The sequence below is a fragment of the Heloderma suspectum genome, chromosome 4 (genome assembly GCF_057233095.1).
Source record: "Heloderma suspectum isolate Gila_16-S chromosome 4, 16-S_ref, whole genome shotgun sequence".
NCBI lineage: Eukaryota > Metazoa > Chordata > Lepidosauria > Squamata > Helodermatidae > Heloderma > Heloderma suspectum.
In genome coordinates this window covers 283,813,516-283,827,953 of record NC_139461.1, presented here as the reverse complement: position 1 = coordinate 283,827,953, position 14,438 = coordinate 283,813,516, and the positions used below count along the sequence as shown (strand labels likewise).

The window sequence follows — 14,438 nt, the reverse complement described above, 5'->3', positions numbered from 1 at the left end:
CTTGGTTTATTTGGCTTTCTGTGATCTTAATATTCACAAGTTTACAAATTATCAGTGGACACATCATGCATACAATTACAATGGAAGATTTAAAAAACATGAATCCCAGTCAGCATAAAACTAACAGTCTGCTTTTCTTGTCAGAGACGTAGATGTTGGTACTTAACAACAGATAAAATTTTTTTAACAGTTTTCTAGTGTATAAATTTTTCCCTAATGGGAAAACAAAAAAGGGAATAATGTTTTAACTATCTTGAAAAATATGCTTGACAAAGGCATGAGAATAGTTGAAAGTATAATACACAAGGCCAAAAAAAGAAGACATTTGTGTAGAGTGGTATGTTCTGAATATAAGCTCTACAGCTGCACCTGAAACCCATGGGAACAAAATTATAGCTTTCTGTTGTAAGCTACAGATTACAGAAATAAAAAGTAAATAAAAGGAATTTTAAAATGAAGGAATCTGCATAGTTAATCAAAAACTTAGTTCTGCTTTTTTAGGAAGTGTCATTAGAAGGGAATTAACCATTGTTAGTTAGGTGTATCACTTTCTTAGGGAGATTTAAATTAAATTTAGGTACTGTACTTACCACAGAAAATCTTTCCATCCAGAGGATAAACTTATTTAAGAACACTTTCTGAAAGAAATAGCAAACACACTATGTGAGCTCTTTACTGTCTGATATAGTTTTGAACATTGACTGTGCATAAGACTGAGACGGTGTTCAGATAGTATCTTCTAGGGGAAATTTCAAAATAGAGATAACTCTCCAGTTTGTCTGCCCCAGTAGGAGCACGAGGAGAAGAGAGAGAAAGTATGCATGTGCCCAAGAGCCTTGTGAGACTGAGACTTCTCCCTTGAATGTACCATCTGAACAAGCCCCAAGTTACAATTTCAAGTTCCAGAATCCAATGCCTTGTATCCAAAAAGACTTGGATCTACTTGCCTTGTGCAAGTAGAAAGGCACTTCTGCTTTTGAAAAGCAGTTGCCCTGAATTCCAACAATTCCCTCTCCTCTTGTATCTCCTCAGAAGGTTCCTTGACCCTCAGGAAGGAGTTGCAGGATGAAGAGGGGCCAGGAAAGCCCCACTTGATGAGCAAGATTGTGTTCTCACTTTTCTGGTTCCAACCAAATATTTCAAGAATTTCAGCAAGTATCCTGGATATGTACCCTTTGGGCTGGGGCCATGAATAAAGGAATGTTGATCTATCATAAAAAGACAAGAAGAGCCATTCTGGGTCTGCATTCTGTTCACACAGTGGACAGCCAGCTGCCCACAGGAAACCCACAAGCAGGACATGAGTGCAACAGCACTCTCCTACCCAAGTCCCCCAGCAACTGGTGTACATAGGCATACTGTCTCTAATACTGAAGTTAGCACATAGCTATCAGGACTAGTAGCCATCAATAGCCTTATCCTTCATGAATTTGTCCAATCCCCTTTTAAAGCCATTCAAATTGGTGACTATCACTACATCTTGTGGGAAGGAATTCCATAGTTTAACTGCCATGGCTCATCATGTTGAAACAACATTTGGAAGTTCCACCTTTATATGCGGGATGCAGGCACCACTGATAATCTCAATGCCATTTAAAAATACCCAATTCGAAAGTCATGGAATCAGAGTTGGAAGGGCCCTCCTAATCTTCTAGCCCAATCCCCTCCAATGCAGGAAATCCATTAGTACAGCACCTCTGATAGGTGGCCAATCAATCTCTCCCTAAAAGCCTCTAATGAAGGAGAGTCCAGCACCTTCCAGGCAGTCTGTTCCATTGTCAAACAACTCATAGCATCACAAAGTTCTTGAAACTGTTCTGAATATAAATTTGTAACTCACTAAAGCTTCATATTACTAGGACACATTAAACATTCATGCTAAGCCTTCTTGTGTATACAATAATGTAAATTGTCATATGAAGTGTTTTAAGATATACAGTTGCACTGATTAGATTTATTGTGACATAGGAGTGAGTTCTCATAATTAAAAGGTGATCATAATTCTTAAACAAATTTCTCAAATATAATACAAAGATCACAACAACAGAATGAACACACAACAGAACGATTGCAACAACAGAGTGAACACACACAAACACACCAATAAATCCATTTGCCAGTGATAGCCCATTTTAACTATAGGCACAATAAGTCAGTCTGAAGCCTCGGAACAGTCTTACAAAACATTCTAGCCTTAGCCGTTCAGGACACAACATATTACAGCTGAAAATAAATGCCAAACTTCTTCTGCCTCCAGCTTCAAATATTTCTCTAGTGAAAGCAATGTAGAAGCCAGGAAGAGAAACAGTGGCAAAGAAATAGCTTGACTAAAGCCTGTTCCTATGTTAGTCTTCCCCAACCTGGTGCCTCCAGATATTTTGAATAAACTCCCATCAGCCCCAGCCAATGTGGCCAATGGCCAGGAATGCTGGGAATTGTAGGCTGAAATATCTGGAGGGCAATGGGTAAGGGAAGGCAGTCCTATGTTTTCAAATAGACACTTTCATCTGTTTATGCCTACTAACTTAGACACATTACATTTCTTTGGTGTTATCAAGGAGTCAACAAAGGGAGAAACCATCAAATATATTAGAGTTTGACTGTACTCAGAAAAGGGGAAAATTATGCAATATCTCAAGGTTCTGCACTTGGGGCTGCCACTTCAACAGAGCAACCACCCTGCTTATTCTGTATCACTGTTGTCAAAGTAAGTTCATTCATGAGGGGGGGAAAAATCCATATAGTGTTGATGTTTAAAATAGGGGAACACACCCTCACTCTTTGCTCAGAGACTTGGTTCCATGTGTTGGAAGCTGTGCGTGGTGACATCCTGATAACATATGCAGGACAGAGGGCAGTTACTGTCCAATGGAAGGAAGAGCATGCCAGGAAGAAGCTCCATGCCAGGAAGAAGGTTTATAGTTTTAACTTGGAATAGAATGTGTGCAAATGATCAGACTGTGTTTGAGGATCTATGGTAACTAGACCATGAACAGTGGCATTCAGATTCATCCAGCGGGGGGAGGGGGGGGGACTAGACACCTTCAAGCACATGCTGCTTGCTCAATACCTCCTTAAGATGACCTACTGCCTTACTTAATAGGTATATCTTAATAGGTTTTACTTTCTAGAGCTACACTACATTTCTCCACACAAAAAACTGCAGGGTGAAAAGGGAGCTTTAAAGGCCAGCTGTGGTTTCACATAGTAGTAGTGCCATCCAACCAACACTTGCTCATCAGAATATCATGGGGCATTTTGTCAAATTCCTTGCTGAAGTCAAGATATATTATGTCCACAGCATTTCCACAATCTACTAAAGAAGTTGCCTGATCAAAAAGTAAGATTCGCCTGGCAGGACTTGTTCTTGACAAATCCACACTTGCCTCAAGTGATCATGACCCCACCCAGGCAGGTGTCACTGAGGTAAATGAAGCCCTCTCACTGCCCTCACTGTGAACAAAGCACATGCCTATGGTGTGGGGGGGGGGAGAAAAAAAGTGTTCCATCTGCCGATGAAAGAAGACCATGGCTCCCTGTTTTACCATGCTGCAAGGATTTCAGCAGAGCAAAACAGGGAATATTGGCCCAGATGCCTCTGCAGCAGTGAAGACCCTCCCATGAATATTTTGGACTCCTCCTCTGAAAAAAATAATCAAAAAGGAGAGCACTTGAAAAGTACAAAAATATTTAGTCCCCTGTTTCTGCTCAGTTCTAACCTGTCTGCATTAGACACATATTTTGTCTAAATTTAATATAAACCTGTCCGATTTCTAGCCGACAAAGTATGAATGAAGGACCTGTTGTCCATTTACCAATACTATGAATCAGTTTTTATGTATTTATGTTTAGGCTTAAAATATTGATTCACCCTAAATTCTAGTGTGATGTTTTGGGCTTTGTTTGAAAATTTCATTAACTATAGATGAATAACAGCTGCTTTCTGAACTAATCTGAAATGCCATTTCCCCTTTAAAAAAAAAAAAACATGAAATAAGCACATGCTTACTGGAAAAAAGTAATGGCCATTGTGTTATATATAGAAATAGTTTGCAAATTTTCTTTTACTATAACCCTAGGTTTTGAATACAGTTAACTGTGTCAGCAATTAGGTTTTGGTAGAAACTAGGTTCTCTGTATTCAGTGTTTTTAGTTTTGCTTTGTGCTATCTTTCTCCTCTGTATGACAGTTCTCAATTAGGGCTGCATGCTCTGACAGATCAATCAATTAAAACTATAATTGCAGATGAAAATTTGCCCTGTGGTTCCATATGCATTGAAACATGCAATACTACAGTAGAGACTGCATAAATGTTCATGTTCCCTTCCCTGCTACATAACGTTTTATGGGGAGGTAAAACCTTTAAGATGGCATTTCTTCCCAGTTTGTATCTGAAGATAACAGGTATTTTGCATTTCGGAGTGAAGTCACCTTCTCTTTTCTTCCAGCATTAAGAATTACAAAAAGCTGAAGTTAACAAGAGGTCAGCTGAAATCAATGCCAATACATGTTTAATACCTGGATCTTGAACCACACTGATGGGATTAGAACTTGCTCTATTTTTAAGCCACTTTGGCTCTTTCCTATTTCTCTGTAATAGGGAAAAACTATATTCAAGATTCCAAAAGTGATGGGGAAATTATATTAAAAGATGCTTTATCTTTTTAACAATTAGTGGTAACATTTGACAAGTTGTACAGTGTCTCAGATACCCTCTCTTCAATATATTCAAAAGATACTTATATCAATGTCCTGATAAAATGTTGTAATAGATCAGCCTTCCCCAACCTGGTACCCTCCATATATGCTGGACTACAACTCACATCATCACCAAGTATGTCCAAACTCCAAACTTGAGAGGAGAGCACAGGCTTGCCTTTGTCACATTGCGCTGTGGAGATGCTTGGAATACCTGAGAAGCTCAGGAAAACTGTGGAGATTATTCTCCAGCCCACAACTCCAAGCTCAGAAGGAACAGGACTCACATGTTTACCAGAAGAGGACTGAACCATTGCTACTGTGGACCTCTGGTTAAGACAACTGGCTGATAGTAGATGAACACATAAGAATGTAGTGCCAAGGATAAAAAGAGTTACGTTTAAATAAGTTACAGACTCCCCCTGATTAAAACCCTTTCTCTGCAGCCTGCAGTTTTTCCATAGGAAAGGATTTTTTGGTGTGAAATAGTAAGTAGCATTCAGAAGTGGTGCAGTCCCAGGATGAATTTGCCATGGTTTTTTTCCCCTCTAAAAATGTTGATTTGTACTTACAAGTTTACTCAATACCTGTCTGGTTTAAAGAGTGAAGCTGGTACAGAATGTGGCCACTCAAGTACTTATTGGGCCTAGACCAGTCAGACCATATTACACCAATCCTGTACCAGCTGCCCTGTTTGCCAGTGCATTTCTGAGCTCAATTCAAAGTGCTAGTTTTGACCCTTAAAGCCCTAAATGGTTTGGGCCCAGGTTATTTGAAGAACCACCTACACCTGTACGGACCTGCTTTGGAGACCTGCTTGTTGGCTCGCAATCAAGATCAGTAAGATTGGTGGGCACTAGAGATAAGGCCTTCTCAGTGGTGACTACTACCCTATAGGATTTCCTCCCAAGAGACATAAAGCCGTGGCTGCTTTTAAGAGGGTTTTAAAAACGCATTTGTTCTCCTTGGCTTTTAATTGAAAGCTTTAGTGGTATTTGCTGCTGATGGGTATTTTAAAACTGTATTTTACTGTAATGGGTTTTATTTAAAATTGTTTATATTTAAAATGATTTTATTATGTCTTTTGTATAGTTTTTATTCTGTAATATGCCTTGGGAAGACTATGGTCTTTAATAAAATACTTAACCCCTCCATCCATATTCTCAGGTGGTAGAGTCTCTGGAGGGGTGATCTACAAATTTTTTCTGAATGTGTAGCTCAAATCTAATACTCCAACACATTATGCAGAAGTTACATTCTATAGAAATCAACAGACCTCTAATGCAGAAAATCCAGTAGGGCAATCTGCACAAGCAGCATGATTTTTAATTTCATTCCTAAACAGCACAGTAAAATTGGAACTATGCTGGCCTAAGTATCAGACTCATCTTCTCCTCCTACTTCCCCCCGCCCTTTCATTCCAGCAAGTGACTTTCTGGCACACAGCTCAATTTATGTGCCAGACTGAAGCTGGCTACAACTAAAAATTAGTTGGAAATAAAGTAGCTGCTGAACTGTTCCAGAAAGAAAAAATAACTCCTATGTTCTAGTTCAAAATTCTCAAATGCAATTAATTGTCCAAAAACAAAATTCTCAAATGCAATTAATTGTCCTTCATTTACATTTGGAATTATATTGACAATTTTTTAAAAAGAAATTTATGTCCTTTGATAGAAACAATACCTCCCATAGGTACCGTTTCTTTCATCTTAATTGTGTTTTTCGAAGTGTTGTGTTTTCATTCAGAACATTTCCCCCAATTAGTCACAAAAAAATTATGCAAACAAGCCATAAATATGAAGAGAAGCATTCTCTAAATGCCAGAAAATGCTAACGAGTTCAGAACATTTAGATGCAGACAATCCTTCAAACATAGTTTCGAGAATTGTGAATTATTTGAAGGTCCATGTGTTTTCCCTTCTTCAAGTGCAGCTTCCCTCACCATATCCTTTCAGCACTTTTCTTACATTTGGCAAATTTGCAAACTATGGTTTAAATCGGGGTAGGCAACCTGGCGCCCTCCAAATTTTTGAACTAAATTCCCATCAGCCGCTAGCAGCATGACCAATGGTCAGGGGTTATGGTAATTGTAGTATAAAACATCTGGAGGGCACCACATTGCCAACCTCTGGTTTAAGTGCTTGCCCGTCAAACCCGAATCCATAGCCTTCAAGTGAATTTCCAACTGTGGTTTGGGGGGAAGTGATAACACATTGCTAATTCAAATATAATGACAAATTAGGAGCTAAACTGGAAAGAACAGAAAATCCACACATAAGAGGGGATGAGAAAGCACAAGCCCACCCCTCAATCACTATCTTCCAACCACTGTGTAACAGATTCACACATTTTTAAAACCTTTATTAAAGTCAAGGGTTGCAAGGTGTTTTTTTCTCAGTCCCTGGGTTGTTTGTTTCCCTCCTCCTTCGCCTGCCCATTGTAACTAATATGATTACTTGTTCTAACTAAACCCAGAAAACATGTTTGGAGAGAGACTCTGACGCCTTCTTCCAGATCAACAATATCTGACATTTATTTTCTCTCGCAAAAATCCACTGCTGAGGGACAGGCTGATTTTGGACTTGCCACTGCAGACAATCGCTATTCTGTCTATGCCTGCTGACAGCACTGAAACATACCCTGAAAAATACAGGTGTTGCTGTGCCAATCAGCAGTGGAGTTTTGTGAGTGAAAACAAATATTGTTGACTGGGGAAAAGGCCTCATGAGTTTCTCTCCAAACATATTTTCTGGATTAACTAGAACATGTAATCACATTAGTTATCACCTTCTAATGTCATTTACTTCACTGATTACCGACAGAGCACCTAAGTTTTATGGGGCATGAGGGAAGTCAAACAAGTCCACAGAAGCAGTAGAGGTTAGAACAGCCTTCTCCAACCTGGCACCTTCTAGATGTGTTGGAGTACAACTCCCATAATCCCTGGCCATGCTGCCTAAGGCTGATGGGAGTGGTAGTCCAACACATCTGGAAGGTGCCAGGTTGAGGAAGGTTGGGTTATAAGTATACTTCCATGGAGGCACTTTTGGGTAGGTATGTTGCAGTGGGACTCCTAATTTGATTGAGGTCAAATCGGTTCTACTACATTGAGGCTCTACCCATAACAATCAGTATGATATCCCCTAGGCCTTTCCATGGTAAATGCTTGATACAAATACTGCTAGTCCGGGAACTTTTTCCAGTATTTTCTAATGTACGTAAACAGAAATATGTGCAAATTTTGCCTGCAATTTATGTAATTTACGCATGTTTTGGCTGCAATTAATGTAATTAACACAAATTGCAGCCGAAACTTGCACATAGTTCTATTTACATGAATTAAAAAAAACAGAAAAATCTGCAACTGAGTTGGCCTCACTTGAGGGGAAATGGGCAGAAGTCTGGAGGGCTGAGCTGATGAAAGCTCAGTGAACTCCACCCCACCCCTCTGGATTCCTCAGATATCCATAGTGTGAACCAGGGATTGTGGTTTATAAGCAAGTCTGGTCAGTTTTCAAGCAAGTCAACTTCACCAATGAGTTATGAAGCTTGTTTGTTAAACTAAACACAGTTTGTTATAAACTACAACCACTGGTCTGTAGATGTGACAAACCTTATATTCTGATGTAGCCCAACAGTGACCCCTACAGTGTCTGGTAATTTGGGACCCTGTTGGGAAGCCTGAATACGCATAAATTCTAGTCTTTCTCTCTGAATAAACAGCCAGAAATTAACCTCTTTTTTGCAATGAGCACCAGCCAGCCATCTCTTTCATTAAGAAGGCAGGTCCAAGCACTAAGTAATTTTCTGATTTGCTGGCTAGACCACTGACTTAAAAATGGAGCTTATCAACACATTGGGCAAAACAGTCTGTCTCCACTAAGGGACTGGTTTTTACTAATTTCAGATCCCCATAAATATGAAATACTTGCTCTCATTCCTAGTCTTCCCAGCAACATCTGATCAGGAGGCCAAATATGATCTCTCAGAGACCATTCTTTCTGTAAGGAATTCTGCATATGTTCTGAATCCCAAGACAATGCTCAAGTAATTAACATAACTAGCTAAGTCAGATTGACTTAACTGATTTTGTTTGGAATTTTATGTCAATTGCCAGAAACACAGGGGGGAAAGCAGCAAGTGAGAAAGACAAAAGCAGCCAGAGAGAGAAAGAGAAGTGCACACATGGTGCATGCATACACAGAGTGTTCCCAATCAATAATTATGTACTGGCCACCCCCAATTTGAGGACCCTTTCTTAATCATTGTTCAACCATCAGACCTAGGCTGTGGGATTGTGAATTCCCTCCTTCAGCCCCTTCATTTTCATGTGTGAATTCTTTTCTAGCCATCTTCCTTTGGCTTAAACACTAACCAGAGTTGCCTCTTAATCAGGTTTTTAGTGAACAATTCCTGATTAAGAGACAACATTGATTGAAACTATCATGGTTAAAATAGGTGTCATCTTAAGTCTTCAAATATCATTAAAAACACTGGATGTGATCTATGTGAGCTGAGGGGTTGGAGTGGAATGAGCAAGCATGCCTCTGCTGCTTGGTTAAGAGATCAGGAGCATTATATCTCTGCACAGGACCTGCTTGATACTTTCTGCCTGCAAGATCCCACTTACTAGTGTAAGTAGTGATATGCAGGCAGTGCTTTGACTCCACTGGGGAATGTGTTATTTCACTGGGGAATGTGTTTGCATATAAGAGTATTGGGGCCCAATGTGGAAACACTTGAGATTGAAACTAAGACGTACAGTAGGATAATTTCATCTCATGCTGTACTTGTGGCTATTCATGTGGTTCACTTCCTGTAGACCAGGACAAGTACACTGATTTGTTTAAAGCTAGAAAAAACTAGAACACTATCAAAATAAACCTGGAAAATGAGCAATTTCAGCAGCTGTCATTTATTTTTACATTACCAGATTTGTGGTAGGGTGTGTCCTTTCAAAGATTAGCACATATCTTAAGAGCACAGCATTTAAATAAAGGTCAAGTGAATAAATTATCTCAATAATGGTCTGTGCTGCATTGTAATCACTCCATTAACATTAGCGGCTTTACTTCCACTAGTAAGGGGATAGCAGTGGCTTATTCTTTGAAACATAGCTTTTGCTATATTGAAGTGAAACCTCTAAACTCTTGACCTTAGGTTGATATTGCCATGTATAATGCATTACATACAGCTGTTGAAATCAAAATTGCCATTTCTAGGCCTGTGGTTTATGAAGAGTAGTACATAGTGGGCTGAATTGCACAACAGCTGATATTTATCAAGGGTAACAGGAGCTTTACTCATTTTCACATTTTAAAGAAAATTTTGAAAGGTTTGTGGATGCACACATGTTCAGCATATGTATCTGAGCTTTGAACATTTGTTCTGAAGTGCATTGGCTCTCATTAACACAAGGGTCCAAAGTATAAAACTTTAACGAGCTTCATACGTCAAACTTGTACATAACATTACTCTTATGTAATATGACACTTAAAATTTACTGTCCCTAGTGATAGGTTCAAAGCTTTTAAAATATATCTGGCTTTAGAACACTTTTAAAAATGGTTGTTCAAAATGCTGATATGAAAAGCTTTTGAGAGAGGTCCTTTCAAGTGCCCTGTTTTGAAGCAGAAAAAATAAGGCTAAGGTAAGGATTTGCACACACAAATTCAGGCAGGGATTGGAAGCCAGTTCTCCCTTTAAACTAACTGAACAAAACAGAATAGAAATTAAATTCCAGCTCTTGGTGTATGCAAATTGATTTTCAGTGCGATAAAGATCTGTAACTGAGTTGTGGGTTGGGCTGCCCCTCTTGATCGCTATTTTTACACTGTTTGGGGGTTAGTTGTTTCCTGTTACTGTGGTAACTCAATATATTGATATGCAGATCACACTGACTTGCAGCAAGGTAACAGAAGGCTCTAGGTGACTGGTATAGATAAACACAATTGTGATCCTAGACTAGTGTGTTAAAATGCAGCTCATGAATCAACAATATATGGTGGGATTGCTCCTTCTAAAAGAAAGCAGCAAGTGTTAATGCAAATGCAAAGAGACTGTTCCAAAACATTTTTTGTTTAATAAGGTCCTTTATAATCTGAACCGTGTCAGATGAACAAGCATCAAGGTGGCAGTGCGTTTAAACCCAATGTTTTTCAAGGACAATATAGAGAGAAATAAGTCTTTTGTGTTGGTATTTAAACATCAAAAACATACCATATACTTTTTGTGTTGGTATTTAAATATACCAAAAACATACCATAAATAATAAGGTATATTATTTCATATACCTTAAGTAACGGAAATGCATTGTGCATTAACACAGCAGTCCCTATTGAGGGAGGCAAGTGGGGGAAGGGTCTTTGGTGGAGGAACTAGCACTTCCTAAGCCCTGGTTAGGCTAAAAGGTAGATGGGCTTTTTTCCTGCCATCTCCCCCTTTTGTACTTTGTATCCTTTAAAAAACACACACACCTCACATTGGTTTCAATAGGAAGGAAAGTAACTATACTAGCTCCAGGGCTGGAGCAATTTTTCTCCCTTCTCAGGCGAATCCTGTAGATCCAAAGCCTCCCCTTATCTGACCCTGTCATCAGAGCAGCAACTGCAAAACAGCTTTCAGCTGCCACAAGAAAGACTCCAGCAGAGGACCCTCCTCTACACATATGTATCTATCTCCCTTTCTGCCTGCGCAGAGGGGTCACAACATCCAATGGTCCCTCAGCCACCTTCTCCAGGAGCTCAGGAGTCCTCCCTAAATTACATAGCTTAAACAGTTAGATAGCCCCAGTTCATATATCGCAACAACCGGGGGGGGGGGGAGATTAAACCCTCAGTGGTTGTGAATGAGTGAGCATGCTAGTGCATGCTGCCCAATCACTCCCACTGTGAGCAGGAGTGGCTAAACAACCCAGGGATGCGCCGTGATGTGCAAACCGGGCCATTATTTTGCATAATTTGTATTAAGGTGGTAGACAAACTAAACAGCCTGGGAGCTCTGCATATTTGTGATGCTATTTCTTAGGCTTTTTTTATTATTTTAAAGAAGATAGAACACTCTCAGGCCCTGTTCAGACATAAGAGAAACAAGAATTAATCCCCTGTGCTCCTCCTTGTCCCTCCCCTCCTGCCTTTGTCAGAGCACCAATCCTGGTTAGCTGAAACTACAGTTTCCCATTCTGTCCAAACATTCCAACAGTGTTTCAAGATCTTGGTTAATAGACTGACATTTCACTGCAGCTCCCCATTTTGGATATAATGGGGTACTTTAGCTTAAGCTAACAAGTGCACCTAAATGAGGAGGCAAGACAGATGGGTGGTGTGGGGAGAGACACATGGGCTCAATACTCATTCTCAGTTTAATAAATTAAAGTTTAGCAAACTGGGAAAATTATATCTGAACTGGGTCTAAGGAACACATTGTAGATCACTCTGGCAGGGCGACATCTGTTCCATGGGCTACATGTTGCTCAGTCATGGTGTAAAATAATACAGTAGAACTTACTCTGAAAGCTTTAATTATTTGACCATGTAATCTAAACCTCCTTGGTTTTTAACCAAATGCACTGATATTGTATTGTTCAGTTGAAAATCTATTGGTTACAGTAGGGTTTCTCCGTCTCTGCCTTAAATCTTTTTAAATTTGGTAAAACAATTTGAGCTCCGCCAATGTAAAGAAGGCAACAGAAAATGTTAATATTCTGTATTATTTTTTACTATAAATTTGAGCAATTTGTAGCGTGGGCACTAGGATCATTGTCACAATATATGCACAGTCATGTGAAAAACAAAGTACACCCTCTTTGAGTTCTATGGTTTTACGTATCAGGACATAATAAAAATCATCTGATCCTTAGCAGGTCTTAAAATTAAGTAAATACAACCTCAGATGAACAACAACACATGACATATTACACCATGTCATTATTTATTTTACAGGTATTTAGGTATTTACCTAATTTTAAGACCTGCTAAGGACCAGATGATTCTTATTATGTCCTGATACGTAAAACCATACAACGCAAAGAGGGTGTGCTTTCTTTTTCACATGACTGTACATCTAACTTCCAGAATTAGATTCCACTTGACAAAAGCTTGATGAGGCTTCCTGTATTTTTTCCATCCATTTTTTGTACATCTTTACAGATCTTTTACAGCTGTGTTCTCCAACCTGATGCCCTTCTGATATGTTGGACAATGACTCCCATCATCCCCAGCTGATGGTGGGAGTTATAGTCCCTGCAGGGCAGCAGTTTTAAAAAAGGCTGTTTTAGTGCTTATTTTCTATCCCAAGGTCAGAACCCAAAGAATCACACAACTCTGTCTCGATGCCCAAGGGGTCTTTGGGCTTCTGCTTCTCAAACACAGCCCCCCATGCCATAAGGAAGCAGTAGGGAACCTCCAGCCTGCAGGACAGATCCAGCCAATGCCCCACCAAAGTTCCTGTCTTGGACTCTGGAAAGGTGGGTCCCACTTACCTTTTGTGAGCTTGACTCATATCCTTCATGGCTTGTTACACTGGATAGGGAGGGTCTGAGTGGATGGATAGAAGAGATATAAATACCTCTTTGCCAGAAGGGGTGCTCTCAGTTACCTTCAAGGAAGCTGTTGCAAGTGCAATCCTGAAGACAGCTTCCTAGGATCTGAAGGATAATAATAACTACTGCCAAGTTCCAAGTGTTCCTTTCATTGGGCAAGGTGTTGGAGCAAGTGATTGCGGGCCAACTCCAAGAAATATTGGAAGAAACTGATTGGCCACATTTGGATGTCATTACAAGCCATGGTGGCTTGATAAACTACTCACAGTAGCTTATTTTTTAAAAACTTCAGGATGCCCCACCACACGACCAGTCTAATAAGCTACTGTGAGTAGCTTATTAAGCTACTGTGTGTAATTTGAGTCATCCCCCACCCCCTGCAGTCCTCCTGCCCCGAGTAGTGGCACTGTTTCACACTGACAACATTCCAGCATCACCCCGACAAGGGGGTGGTGGCTCTAAAGCGATGGAGGTTTGCAGGATCAGGACCAAACTTTATAACGGCTGTAGCACTCTTTCTGTAAAGCACTATAGCAAAAGGGCACTACAGCACTTCAGCTAAAGAGCACTACAGCTGTGTATGAAGTCTGGTCTTGATCCTGCAAATCTCCAAGGTTTTATAGCTCACCCCCCCTTTTCATTCCTTTGTAAATAATCACGCAGGGTTTGATGGTGTATCGGGTGCCTCCTAACTATGTGAGGCTGTGTGTGAAGTTTGGTCCTGATCCTGAAAACCTCCAAGGTGTGATAGCTGCCACTCACTTTTTGATGCACCCAGGATTTTCATTCCTTTGTGAGTAATTGCACGGGGTTTTGATGGCATATTGGGTGCCTCCTGACTAGAGGAGCCTGTGCATAAGTTTGGTCCCAATCCTGCAAACTTAAGGTGTTCCCAATTCTACATTTCCCTCCGTAGACACTACTGAAATAGCCTGTTTCGGGAACACAGAGAACGCACCCAGGAACAGAGTAGCTGTGATTGAACTGCTCTTGCAGCACAAGTCTGTAGGTGACCAAAATAATCCACAGTGCCCACCAGACAACACGATAAGCCACAGTGGGTTAAATAACCCCTACTGCAGACCGTGAGTTATCACAGTGGGTTATTTTGGGCAAATATGCCATTGTGGATTAAAACATTCCTGACAGATGACACAATAACCCACGATGGGTTAAATATCATGGGTTATCGTGTCATCCA

The 14,438-nt window shown here is 40.1% G+C and overlaps 1 protein-coding gene across 17 annotated transcripts in view; it reads right to left on the bottom strand.

Moving 5' to 3' along the window:
* Window positions 1-14,438, bottom strand: part of NCOA3 (nuclear receptor coactivator 3) — a 129,162-nt gene that overhangs the window by 66,941 nt on the left and 47,783 nt on the right. For 13 of the 17 annotated variants that reach the window (XM_084854054.1, XM_084854056.1, XM_084854055.1 and 10 more), the window contains one exon: window positions 591-638. The exons of 3 other annotated variants lie outside the window; for them this stretch is intronic. The gene's annotated coding sequence lies outside the window, so the exon portion shown is untranslated. Of the gene's footprint in view, window positions 1-590; window positions 639-13,177; window positions 13,233-14,438 lie in introns of all 17 variants that reach the window. One more of the 17 variants, XM_084854070.1, reaches the window with a different exon arrangement.